Here is a 13425-nt window from a genome sequence, read left to right on the forward strand (position 1 = left end):
ATGAAGTAGTAAAATGTTTGCATATAACTACTAAAATGGTAACTTTGTGATCTATATTTGTGTATCTAGATGTGCATGTGAAATAAAGTCAAGTGGGAAAACAACCAAATTAGTATGTACACAGGCATTAAAGCTATATCTATTTTTGCAATGATAAGTAAAGATCAATGATGGTTGTATAATACAATAACAATGATAGTTGTGTAATACAATCAACTCTTTGTGCTTTTTTCATTAAAAATGCTAAAAAATGTGTAATAATAGGGACAGTGAGATATACCATCCCTTAATAAAGTTGAATTCATAAGGCAAGTAAAAGGCCATTTCCTCTAAGAACTAACTCTGAAGTTTTGGTAGCTGCCAGTATGTGTACATCCAAGCTTGAGGTTGGGATGGTAGAGCAGTTTGTTCAGCCTTGCTCCTGGGTGTAGAGAACTCAATTCAGCCTTTCTCTATCATAGTCTCGAGGAAAGTCACTCAAGCATCTGTATTTTGAAGAAAGACAACTCTAAGAAAATTATGTTAAACAGTAATGTTTGAGAATAATTGCAATTATACTTGGACAAATTTATGTGTATAATATATTCTTAGAACTATTCAGTGTGCCTGTTTTTCCATAGCTCTTTTAATGAAGGATTTAAGCCTTTTAGTTTAGCTGATTTGATAGATATGAAGTGTTATTTCCTAGCTGATACAGTTATTGAGCATATTCATTAAAAGACACCATTAAGGGGCATACTTTACAAAAGAGCAGTAAGAACATGCTAGCAAAAGATTAGAAACAAACTAAATATCCATAATTTTCAGACTGGTCAAGTAAATAATTGCACTTCCACAGCATGGAAAACTATGCTGTTGTTAAAAAAAAAAAAACTTTATGTACAAATAGGAGATGTCAAAAAGATATATTGTTAAAAAAAAATCTTAAGTATAGAACAGTGTGTCCATTATGTTACATTTGTGACCCCACCCCCACCTTGTATATTCATAGACTACCTCTAGATGGTAACACCAGAAACTGGTAACAGTAGTTGTTCTGCACTTGATTTATTAAAATTACAGTGATTAGTCAAAAGGGTAGATTGACTTTTCATTATACACCTTTGCATGTATTAATTCTTAAATAATAAAATACGAGCAATCAGGTACAAATGGAAGTCCCACCCCACCTCAGTTTCTCACCCATTGTTAATTATTGTTAAATTATCTGGAAGGTCAACCCAGATCTAAGTTTGACACTCACCGCAGACCTTTTGCAGGCTTCATTTACTTTACCACTTTGTTTTCCAGGCCTGTTATGTTGGCCTTTCTTCCAGTGTTCAGTTCTTAATTAGCTGTTTGTCCTAGTTTCTCTCTGGGAATGTGCCTGTCGCTGTATTGGAAGCATTCTCACGTCAGCTACCTGGGGCTTCCTGGTGGTGTAATCAGGAAGAGAGGAGGCCTTTGTTCTCTTTCCAGGGACCTAAGGAGCTCAGAGAGACATCCCCCAAAGCAAATAAACAGACCCGCCCAGAGGTCAGTACCCTCAGAATAGTCAGGACCTTATTTTCTTATGGTCTCATCCAATCAGGGATTTCTTTTAACTACCAGAATTTCTTCTAGCAGGCCTCGCAAATTCTAACAGGTACAAACACTTCTGTGCAATGGAATTTCTAAATTGAGCAGTGACGTGCTGAGGATTTGCAATGAAGGGCTGCTAAAGATTCCCTGAACATTTCAGGAGGGCATCTTAAACACAATTTGAACATAAAATATTTCTGTAAAAATATAGTGGTATATCCAAACCCACAGAATGTACAGCTTTGGGTGATAATGATGTGTCAATGTAGGTTCATCAATTGTAACAAACATACTACTCTGTTGGAGGGTGTTGAGAATGGGGAAGCTATGCGTGTATAGGGGTAAGGGAGTATATGGGACATCTCAATACCTTCCTTGTCAATTTTTTCTGTGAACCTAAAACTGCTCTTTAAAAAGGGGGTCTTTTTTAAAAAGATGGAATCCAGTTAATAAGCTGAGGAGCAAAACTACAGAAATTTTGGTTTTTAATGAACTATAGAACTTAAAACTGTCCATGCCCCTGTACCCCTTGGAAATTCTTCACATACTTCCAGGGAGAGCCCTTGTGTGTGGAAAGGGTTCTGGCCTGGAAGTCAGAAGACCTGGGTTTGCTTTGAGTTTTGTTTCTGTCACATTAGCTCTGGGACCTTATACCAAAGGGAGGGAATCAACACTTTTCTGAGTTTCTATCACGTGCTAGGCACGGACTAGTCAGCCGTGGGCAAACTACGGCCCGCGGGCTGGATCCAGCCCGTTTGAAATGAATAAAACTATTGAAAAAAAGACCGTTCCCTTTTATGTAATGATGTTTACTTTGAATTTATATTAGTTCACACAAACACTCCATCCATGCTTTTGTTCCGGCCCTCCATTCCAGTTTAAGAACCCATTGTGGCCCTCGAGTCAAAAAGTTTGCCCACCCCTGGTAGATGCTTCACATATTATTCAATTAATACATACAGCAACTACGTGAGGCAGGTGTGATGATCTTTAGCCCCATTCTCCAATAGGAAAACTGAGGCACAGGAGGTGAAGATCCCTAGCCTAATGTCATGCAATAAGGTAATAATGAATCTGGGATTCAAACGCAGCTCTGCCCCTAAGGACCATGCTGCAATCACTCTGTAACAACGCCTCCTTGGACAAGTCATTTTCCCACTGTGGGCCTCAGCTCAGTCACCTCTGAGGTTGAGAGAGATGAGCTGGAAGAACCCTAAAGCCACTTCCAAAGTGGACATCCTATGAGTCTATGTGGTATAGAGGCCAGGGCTAGGGGTGGAAGGGTCTTCCCAAAAGGGGATTAGAAGACAATATAGAAGAGTTCCAGAAATTCACCAGACCTAGTGGTAATTCTCGTAAAATCTATGTTGGCTTAAAGTTTAAAGGGCTCACCCAGTCCAGGCAGAATTAGGTGAGAACTGATCTCAAAGAAAATGGTTGGGCATGTATAATTAGACACCTAAAAGGGAACCAGGGGCGGGGGCGGGAGGGGGGGGGGAAACACCACAAGAAAATACAAGTAGCTTTATTTAGGTTCAATGAAATTTATCCATAAAAATATATTTCCATTTTTCTCTTTTTTTATGGTGACAGCCGCTGAATACCTAGGGCAGTCATCAGGCCTATAAAGAGTCTAATTCTAAAGTCAGTTAGAACTTACAGAGAAGTGGCAACTAACCTCATATTATATTTTAGAAGATGTGGGTCATATGAATCCCATATGGATTTGTCTTTTATTTTATATGCAGTGTATAACAGCTTCTCAAAGTAGCAGTCTACATTTACTGCTTTGACTCCATTGCTACTATTTACTGCTTTTTTTTTTATTCTTGACATTGTTACAGATATCCCCTATTTCCCCCCCTTTGCCCCCTCTCCCCATCCCCACCTCCACCTTTGCCACATCACTGTCTGTGTCCATGGGTTATGCATATATATGTTCTTTGATTAATCTCTTCCAGTCCCCCCCACCCGCCTCCCCTCTGAGATCTGTCAGTCTGTCCCATGCATCCATGTCTCCGGTCCTATTTTGTTCATTAGATTCCACGTATAAGTGAGATCATGTGATATTTGTCTTTCTCCGACTGGTTTATTTCGCTTATCATAGTAATCTCCAGGTCCATCCATGCTGTTGCAAAGGGTAAGAGTTCCTTCTTCTTTATAGTCACATAGTATTCCATGGTGTAAATGTACCACAGCGTTTTTTGTCCACTCATCTACTGATGGGCACTTGGGCTGTTTCCAGATCTTGGCTGCTGTAAATAAGGCGGCAATGAACATAGGGGTGCGTTTATTCTTAACAGTTTGAAACCTGGCTCCAGCTTCACATGGAATTATTTTCTTCAAGATTATCAGACTACCTCCTCACTGATAAACTCAGTAACCTCTTAAGAATGTTTGTTCTCCAGGAGCTGTGCGCTACGTTTGACGTGACTGATTTTATCTTCTCCTTTCTGCAATAATGCCCAGCTTTGGCAGACGTAACATTAACCGCATCAAGCTTTCCTCATACCTCTGAGCACTGTTTCTGGGAGGTTCCTCTTCCAAATACCCATTATATGTAACCATTGTTAAAAAACTTTTGTTCTTCGTATGTCTTTTTTTTTTTTTTTTTTGGCCTAGATGATTTTCAACATTTTCATTCTTTGGGGAAAGCTTTAAGAATCTCTGTTGATGACTAACAAATCTTCATTTTTGTCTTTGCACTCCAAGTCCAAAGTACTAAAAAATCTCAAACTGCTTCTAGATATCCTCAGGTCTTCAAATTCAACATTTCCCAAACCAAATGCTTCATTATCACCTTTAAGTTAGTCCTTAAATTTCCTAACTCTGTTAACAGAACCACCATTTTCTTAATCATCCAGGCTAGAAATCTTGCTGCCTTTAGCTGTTTCTAACATGTTTCTATACTGTAGCCAGAAAAAATACATATAAAGACTTAAAAAGAGCTGTATGCTTACCTTGGAGACAGTGAGGTAGGGAAAAGCTGGGACTTAATTCTTGTGTGTGTGTGTTTCTTAATCCTCACCCAAGGATGTTTTTCTATTGATTTTTAGAGAGAATAGAAGAGAGAGGGAAAGACAGAGAGAAATATCGATGTGCGAGAAACACATCGATTGGTTGCCTCCTGCACTCGGCCTGGGCTGGGGAGGAGCCTGCAACTGAGGTACATGCCCTTGACTGGAATCGAACCTGGGACCCTTTAGTCAGCAGGCAGATCCTCTATGCACTGAGCCAAACCAGCTAGGGCTGGGATTTAACTCTTAATTCGTACGTGCTCTGGAGGGAGAGGGACCATTGAGAAAGCATGCCAGCAGTCACTAAATCAGTAGAATGCAAGTCCCATTGTTCATGCATGAGGTGTGTTTCTTCCTTTCTGGCCACACTGCTCTAGTTCAGTACCTTGTGTCTTTGTCCTGGACTATTGTAACCGCCTCCTAAATGTAAGGCCTTGGGCTAGGTTTTCAAAATCTTTCTGTACAAGTCAAGACAGGAGAGATTTGAGCTGGCAGTAGAAACCAGCGGGCAGTAGAGGCAGTGGGAAGGAGGGTAGTTAGCTGACAATTAGAGAAACATGAGCTAAAGGGGACCTCAACCAATTGCCATCTTGGGTCACATTGTAACCCAGGAGAGGTGATCTGACCTCTTTAGTTGGAGGATGTCACTGCTTTCCATTCTTGCAACAACACATTAAAAGACATTGTGACAAAATGGAGTTTATATGAGAGAGTCATCTGAATAGTGAAGTTGTATCTCATGAGAAATTGTTGACCAACAGGAGATATTGAACTTGGAGAAAATACAAGGGGGGTAGTATGGTTGTCTTCATATATGTAAAAGACTATCTTGTGGAAATCACTGACAAATTTTATAAGTGTCAGAGGTGTCCTGAGATGGAATGCATTCATTTCCACAAATATTTTTTGTATGTCGGTTCCATGCTAGACATACGATAGGCAAGACAATCCTTATCCTTGTGGAACTTGTGTTTTAATCTGACAGACAGATAGACAATAAGCAACTAAACAAATAAATAATTTCAGAAAGCGATGAGTTCAGCTGCTTACGAGCTAATAATGCATCTGTTCTGAGGAGTATATGAGACTAGCTTTGATGACTACTTGGTAGAAGGTTTTAGAAGAGATTTAGGCATTGGATGGGTTATTGGATTAGATAACCTTAGGGGACCCTTCAATCCCAAGATTTTATGATTTTGCCTTTCTGTTATCATCTACCAAATCAGGACTTGCTCGAAGAAACACAAAGGCTTAGAAATCCCAAACTCCTTGCTATTCCAGGAACAAGCTTTGCACTGAGGTTAGTGAGTCAACAGTGACTCAGTGTATTTGCCTATGTGGTTCCTCTGCCTGGAATGTCTTTCTCTCACTTCTCTGCCTCTTAGAGGCCTCCTTGTCCATCAAAAGTCGACTCAAAGGTAAACTTTTTAACCAAGGTTTCTGGATACCACTGAAATGTGCTGTTTCCCCCATCTGGGCCCAGTGACATTAGCTTGTAGCACTCTTAAAGCACTTACTGTATTTTACTTGTATTGGAGTTCACTATTTGTCTATCTGCTTCCCTACCAGCTTCTGGTTTTCTTGAGAACAGGGACCATATTATCCTTTTATAATGCTCCATAGTGCTTTGCACCCAAAAGATATTCAACAAATAAAGCAATGCATTTATTCATTATTATCTTTAGTGAATTAGACATGAGCACTGCTTAAAGTAGAAAAAATAATAACTTAGTGGTTTAACTAAGAACTTTCTCTCTCAATCTCTATTGTTACCCTCTTTAACTAGCTATATGGCCCTAAGTTTCTTTCTCTATACAATGGCAATGATATTAGTACCTACTTCGTAAGATTGTTGCAAGGCCAAATACAACAATCCATGTCAAGTGCCTAGGACAGTACCTACCCATGATGAACCCTCACTAAATATTGGCTATTATTATTATTATTATTATTACTAACTAGAGGCCAGGTGCATGAAATTTGTGCATTTGGGGGGGGGGCGGGGAGTGTGTCCCTCAGCCTGACCTGCATCCTCTCCAATCCAGGAGCCTACAGGGGATGTCCTACTGACAACTTAGGCCTGCTCCCCATGGTTCTCTGCTCTCTGCAGGGCCTGCCTGCTCCACACCATGGTGACGGGCAAGCAGGCCCTGCTAGGTGCTGCCTGCAGGCTGCATTTGCCAGCTCCTTGTAACAAACATACTACTATGGGGACACTAACCATAACCATCCAGGCCTGGCTCCTTAGCTGTTGCTCTTTCCACTGCATCCTGCTGCCTTCCAGCTGTATGGCTGATTGGAGATGCTGTTGCTCCAAAACCTCACAGGCCCCAATTCTTCATTGCTAACATTCTATGGACAAGGAGCCTAATTTCAGGCTGTCGGGGCCGAGGCTGCTGGTACTTCTCCAGCCTCAGGTAGGCTGAGGCCTGCAGGTGGAGGTTATGTGGGGCTCCATCTGTGAAAGGCTGGGGACATGACAAAGGCAGGCTCTGAGGTCCGTCTCATGTGCATTTCACCCAGGAAAAGTAAAAGACACTACATGGTTCTGCATCTTGTGTGTCAGGAAGACAAACTCTGAAATGGATCAAGACTCGTCTGAAATGCCAAGCCAGGCATAAAGGACTTTCAATCTATGTTAGGAGCGAGAAGCAAAAATCAGGAAGGGATAGCCCTCGCCCCCTTGCTCTTTGAGAAGTGGTGTATTGTCAATAAAGAATTGAAAGAAATCAGCGTTACTTTGGTCTCATGAAAGGGGATAGTGTTCATTGCAGAGGTTAGCATAAACAGAGAGAAGAAGCTGAAGCTATAAGAAGCACATCTTGCTGCTTTTCTGGAGTCTTGGGCTTAAATGAACTATATACCAAGGGACTGATTGCCTAATATTGGTCTCTACATTATTAGTACATTATATTTACATGGAACCCTTCAGTTACAAAGAGCTCTCATTTCAATAGTCAACAAATCCAATATAACAAACATTTATCGGGTTTTTGCTTATGCAAAGTGCAACCACTTTTCCTCTTTGGGTGACAGGACCTCTAAAGTTGTTCCTAAATAATATAGCACAAGCACCCATTGATACTCAGCCTGGGTGATGGAGGGCTCTTGGTGCAGCTCTGCCAGGTGTAGGGGAAAGGGAAGCCATGGATGAAACGAAGCACCTTCCTGAAAAGTCAGTTACTTGAGGATTTGTGTGTGTGCGCACACGTGTGTGTGGAGGGGAGTGCAAGTTTGTATTAAAATGAACAGCCATTTTCCATTTTGTGGAGCAGAGGACAAAGTCTCCTCCTTTGACCTTTATTTTGGGCAGCTCCTAGTGCAAAAGGGGAATTTGTGTGTGTGTGTGTGTGTGTGTGTGTGTGTGTGTGTGTGTGTGTGTGTATGAGAGATAAAGTCTGAAAAGTACTAAATCTGAACTTGTACACTTAGACTAATCCATTTCCTTGTTGACATATTAAAACTTCATTAATTCAGGCTCTATTTATTTGGAATATTTTTAAAAATATATTTTATTGATTTTTTACAGAGAGAAAGGAAGAGGGATAGAGAGTTAGAAACATCGATGAGAGAGAAACATCAATCAGCTGCCTCCTGCACACCCCCTACTGGGGAATGTGCCTGCAACCAAGGTACATGCCCTTGACTGGAATCGAACCCGGGACCCTTCAGTCTGCAGATGGACGCTCTATTGACCGAGCCACACCGGTCAGGGCTATTTGGAATTTTTAATAATCTGAATAAGTACTATAGTCTATGTGTATGTAAAAATAATGATAAGAGATATTTTTAAGTTCCATGGTGATGATTTAAAAACTAAAGGAAACATAAGAACACCCTCAAATATTTCATAAAGAATAATTTATCTTCAAATACTTAATACACACATTATAAGTATTGTTATTTACTTATCAAAGCAGATGTGAAAAGTTGATCAGTTCCATTTTGAATTACATTATATATTTGAACATTTATAAAACTTCCTTTAATTTTCTTTAACAATATTATTGTAATCAAGCCTTTTCTTCCACTTTTTCCTGCTATTCGTGATAATCAGCAAGGTTTAAATCACTAACCCCTCCCATTTTCTACCATATAAACCTTCTAAAGAAGGTGTGGTTTCCTAGCTTCTCGTTGGGCAAGTTATAACAGGGTCATTGTCCTGAGCTTCCCCAATAGTTACCCTTGGAATGACCTTGTTAACTTCAATTCAAAGGAAAAACTTGGCAAATAGTAATAACTCCGTGGGCCATTCCCCTGAGAAACCCTGACATACCTGTTAATCATTTCTTGCCCTGAACCACTCATTCTACTTAGATAGACCACAACTGTTACAAAATTCCCTCCCAAGGCCAGTAGAACAAAAGTTTGCAGATTAATTCCCAGCTTTAGAAAATTCCCTATGAGGAGAGTGACAAATTCTACATAAAGGTCATTTGTTGCAAACACAGTATGTTGCAAGCACATTGAGTTTTAAATTCTCAATATTGCTTCATGCATCATTTATCCCATGCCATGCTGTCCCCTAGGTACCAGTTCTATTCATCCTATCCCAGTGCTTAGGTCCAGAGGGACACGTTGTGTGGGGAATGAAAGCATGTTGTCTTGGCCACTGTGGAAGGACTTACTATGTGTGGCCTTGGAAGTGTCACCTCACCTATGGACTTTAGGTTCCCCAACTATGAAATGCAAGGATTGGATGAACCATCTTTTTGATGACTACCAGCTCCAACAGTACCTGCTTCTATAATGTGAAGCACAAAGAGATAATATTAGGAAGGTGGTGGAGGCTGGTGGTAAGTGGCAGGGGTAGGTAGCTGAAGGAGGACTTTGAATGAAAGATTGAAGAGCTTAGATTTTCTAAAGTAGACAAGGAAATCAATTTAGGTTACTGAACAGCTGGGTGAAATGATGACAGTGGTATGAAAGTTAGATTAATCTGACAAGTGTGTAGGATGCTCTGGAGTGGATTTAGAGACATCACACATACACAATAACAGCAAAGTTAAGGCAAACATCTCATTATTTTTGCTTCCCAGAAGGCAAAAGATTCTACTTCTGTCATATTGAAAAGAACCAATTAAATAAGAAATTGTAAGCCTAAGGAAAATTTCAGGGCTTAACTTTTTATTTCCCAATAATCATCCACACCCATATCTCCTACATGAGTACAGGCCTTAAAAGTTTTCAAACAATTTTCACAGGTGCTGCCTCATTTCATCCCCTTAAACATCAAGTATTTTCCAACAAATACTAGAAATAGTCCTAAACCAAGACCAAGAAGCAACTGACCACAGACTCTTTTAGGCAACCTGGCCACATTAGCATTTCATTATGGAAAGGTTTGCTCAACTGGTGGCTACTCAGAGAAGGTACTCTTGGGCCGTGGGACATGAGTAATGAATGAAACCTGGAAGTCCACCTCCTGGGGTTAGCCGAATGGCAAGTGGGTCCCTGACTTCCTGGACATCCTCATGAGTGTACATTGACTCAGTTTTGCTCCCAACCTCTTGGGAGGTAAAAGCCCTCCCACAGTCAAGTGCTTTTTAAAACCATTATCCTCTCACCTGAAGGTAGAGTAGGCCTCTCACATGGGAGCAATCCACAGGCAAAGAAATAGGTTTTATGTGCCAACATGGATGGACCTTGAGAGCACTATGCTAAGTGAAATAAGCCAATCTGAGAAAGACAAATACTACTAGTATACGATTTCACTTATATATGGAATGTAGTAATCAAAATAAAGAAGCAAACAAAATAGAAACAGACTCATAGACACAGAGAGCAGACTGAACAGCTGTCAGAGGGGAGGGGGGTTGGTGGGCTGGGTGAAAAAGGAAAAGGGATTCAGAAAAAACAAACAAACAAACAAAAAAAATCACACTGAAACATAAAACACCGCGTAGATGGTGATTGCCAGAGGGAAAGAGAGTTGGGGGAGACAGAAGAGGGTAAAGAGGGGATAAATGTTGATGGAAGGAGACTTGACTTTGGTTGGTGAATACACAATACAATATACAGATGATGTATTATAGAATTGTACACCTGAAAGCTATATTATTTTATTAACCAATGTCTCCCCAATAAATTCAATGAAATTTTTAAAAAATAGGTTTAAATGACCTCACAATTTCCAATGATAAGTGGTGCCTACTTAAAGTTCTCTGTTGATTGAGAAGGACCCTGAGACTGAGTTATCTATTATCCATAAACTAAAGGCCGGGTGCACAAAATTTGTGCATGGGGGCGGGGAGGTCCTTCAGCCCGGCCTGCACCTTCTCCAATCCGGGACCCCTCGGGAGATGTTCAACTGCTGGTTTAAACCAGCAGTTGGACATCCCTCTCAAAATCCGGGACTGCTGGCTCCTAACTGCTGACCTGTCTGCCTGCCTAATCACCCCTAACCACTCTGCCTGCCTGCCTGATCGCCCCTAACCGCCTCTGCCTGCCTGCCTGATTACCCCTAACCCCTCTGCCTGGCTGTCTGATCACCCCTAACCCCTCTGCCTGCCTGCCTGATGCCCCTAACCCAGCCGTGGGCAAACTACGGCCCGTGGGCCGGATTCGGCCTGTTTGAAATGAATAAAACTGTTGAAAAAAAAAAGACCGTACCCTTTTATGTAATGACTAGGGGCCTGGTGCACGAAATTCGTGCACTGGGTATGTGAGGGGGGAGAGTGTCCCTCAGCCCAGCCTGCCCCCTCTCACATACTGGGAGCCCTCAGGCGTTGACCCCCATCACCCTCCAATCGCAGGATCGGCCCCTTGCCCAGGCCTGACGCCTCTGACAGAGGTGTCAGGCCTGGGCAGGGGACCCTCATTTCCCCCCATCACTGGTTCTGCCCCAAGCCCAGGCCTGATGCCTCTGGCCCAGGCATCAGGCCTGGGCAGGGGACACCCAGACCCCTCCGATTGCTGGCTCTGCCCCTTGCCCAGGCCTGATGCCTCGGCCAGAGGCGTAGACCCCCATCACCCTCCGATCGCCTGATCAGCCCCTTGCCCAGGCCTGACGCCTCCGCCAGAGGTGTCAGGCTTGGACAGGGGACCCCCATCTCCCCCCGATCACTGGCTCTGGCCCCTGCCCAGGCCTGAGGCCTCTGGCCCAGGAATCATGCCTGGGCAGCGGACCCCCATCTCCCTCTGATCGCTTGCTCCACCCCCCGCCCAAGCCTGACGCCTCTGACCCAGGCTTCAGGCCTGGGCAAGGGGACCATCATATCCCCCCAATCCCTGGCTCAGCCCCCCGCCCAGGCCTGATGCCTCGGCCAGAGGAGTTGACCCTCATCACCCTCCGATCAGCAATCACCGGATCGGCCCCTTGACCAGGCCTGAGGCCTCCGGCAGAGGTGTCAGGCCTGGGCAGGGGACCCCCAGCTCCCCGCGGTTGCAGGTTCCGCCCCTGAGCAGGCCTAACGCCTCTGGCTGAGGCGTCCGGCTCGGGCAGCGGGGACCTGCAGCTGCAGCGGCCCCGCGATCGTGGGCTCCGCTTTAGGCCCAGGCAAGGGACCCCTAGCTCCCGGGACTGCCAGCTTCGACTGTGCCCAGCTCCCATTGCTGGCTCCACCCCTACTTCCTGCTATCACTGGCCAGGGCGGCAAAGGCGCCTGCCCCCCAGCTCTTAGCTCCCCCCTGGGTTTCCGATCACTGTCAGTGGCAGGGGGCTTCTTCCTCCTTTCCCTTTCGCCTCCCTGCATTGTGCCTACATATGCAAATTAACCGCCATCTTGTTGGCAGTTAACTGTCAATCTTAGTTGGCAGTTAATTTGCATATAGCCCTGATTAGCCAATGAGAAGGGTATCGTCGTACACCAATTACCATTTTTCTCTTTTATTAGTGTAGATGTTTACTTTGAATTTATATTAGTTCACACAAACACTCCATCCATGCTTTTGTTCCAGCCCTCCGTTCCAGTTTAAGAACCCATTGTGGCCCTCAAGTCAAAAAGTTTGCCCACCCCTGCCCTAACCCCTGTCTGCCTGCCTGATCGCCCCTAACTGCTCTCCCCTGCTGACCTGATCACCCCTAACCCCTCTGCCTGCCTGTCTGTCTGCCTGATCACCTCTAATCCCTCTGCCTGCCTGCCTGATCACCCCTAACCCCTCTGCCTGCCTGATCGCCCCTACCCACCTCTGCCTGCTTGCCTGATTGCCCCTAACTACTCTCCCCTGTCGGCCTGATTACCCCTAACCACCTCTGCCTCGGCCTCCACCACCGTGGTTTTGTCTGGTCTATCCAGTCTAATGAGCATATTAGCCTTTTATTAGTATAGATGCCATGGATACAGAAAAGGAGTACATGGTGCCACAGGTCCTCGTTTTTGCTATGCCTACCCTAGGCCTTAACACTTAGGGCTCAAAACCCCCACTCAAGGATTTACCTCTACCACAGTGGGTTCTGATGTGCTAGGTCATTAAGTTAGTGCAATACCAGTTTCTACTATTTTGCCTTCAGCACAGCCTTCAGCAGGTCCCTAGGGCATCAGCTGCCTGGAAGGCCATCTCCCTTCTGGATTATATGAGGCTCCTTTGCTATCCACAATAGATATGTTTGGCAAATCATCATTTGGTTGTCAGCATAGTACACTTCTTCCTAAAGCAAGGTAATCCTAATTTTGTCAGGGAACACATTGTTTCTTTAGGGAGCATCGTGAGGCCTCTTTCATAAGTTTTCATTTGGATGCCAGTAAGTTTTGGCCTCAACATTAAAGTTCAAGGCAAGGGACCAGTCTTCTAAATGGGCACCTGGCCAAAGCACTGAACTTTGTCCCAAGATTCACTGGGTTATGGGCCAGTTTCCAAAGGGGAAAAGCATATTAGATTGCTTGATGAGGTTTTAGCTAGTCTCTAA

Source organism: Myotis daubentonii, chromosome 3, assembly GCF_963259705.1.
Source record: "Myotis daubentonii chromosome 3, mMyoDau2.1, whole genome shotgun sequence".
Classification (NCBI taxonomy): Eukaryota; Metazoa; Chordata; class Mammalia; order Chiroptera; family Vespertilionidae; genus Myotis; species Myotis daubentonii.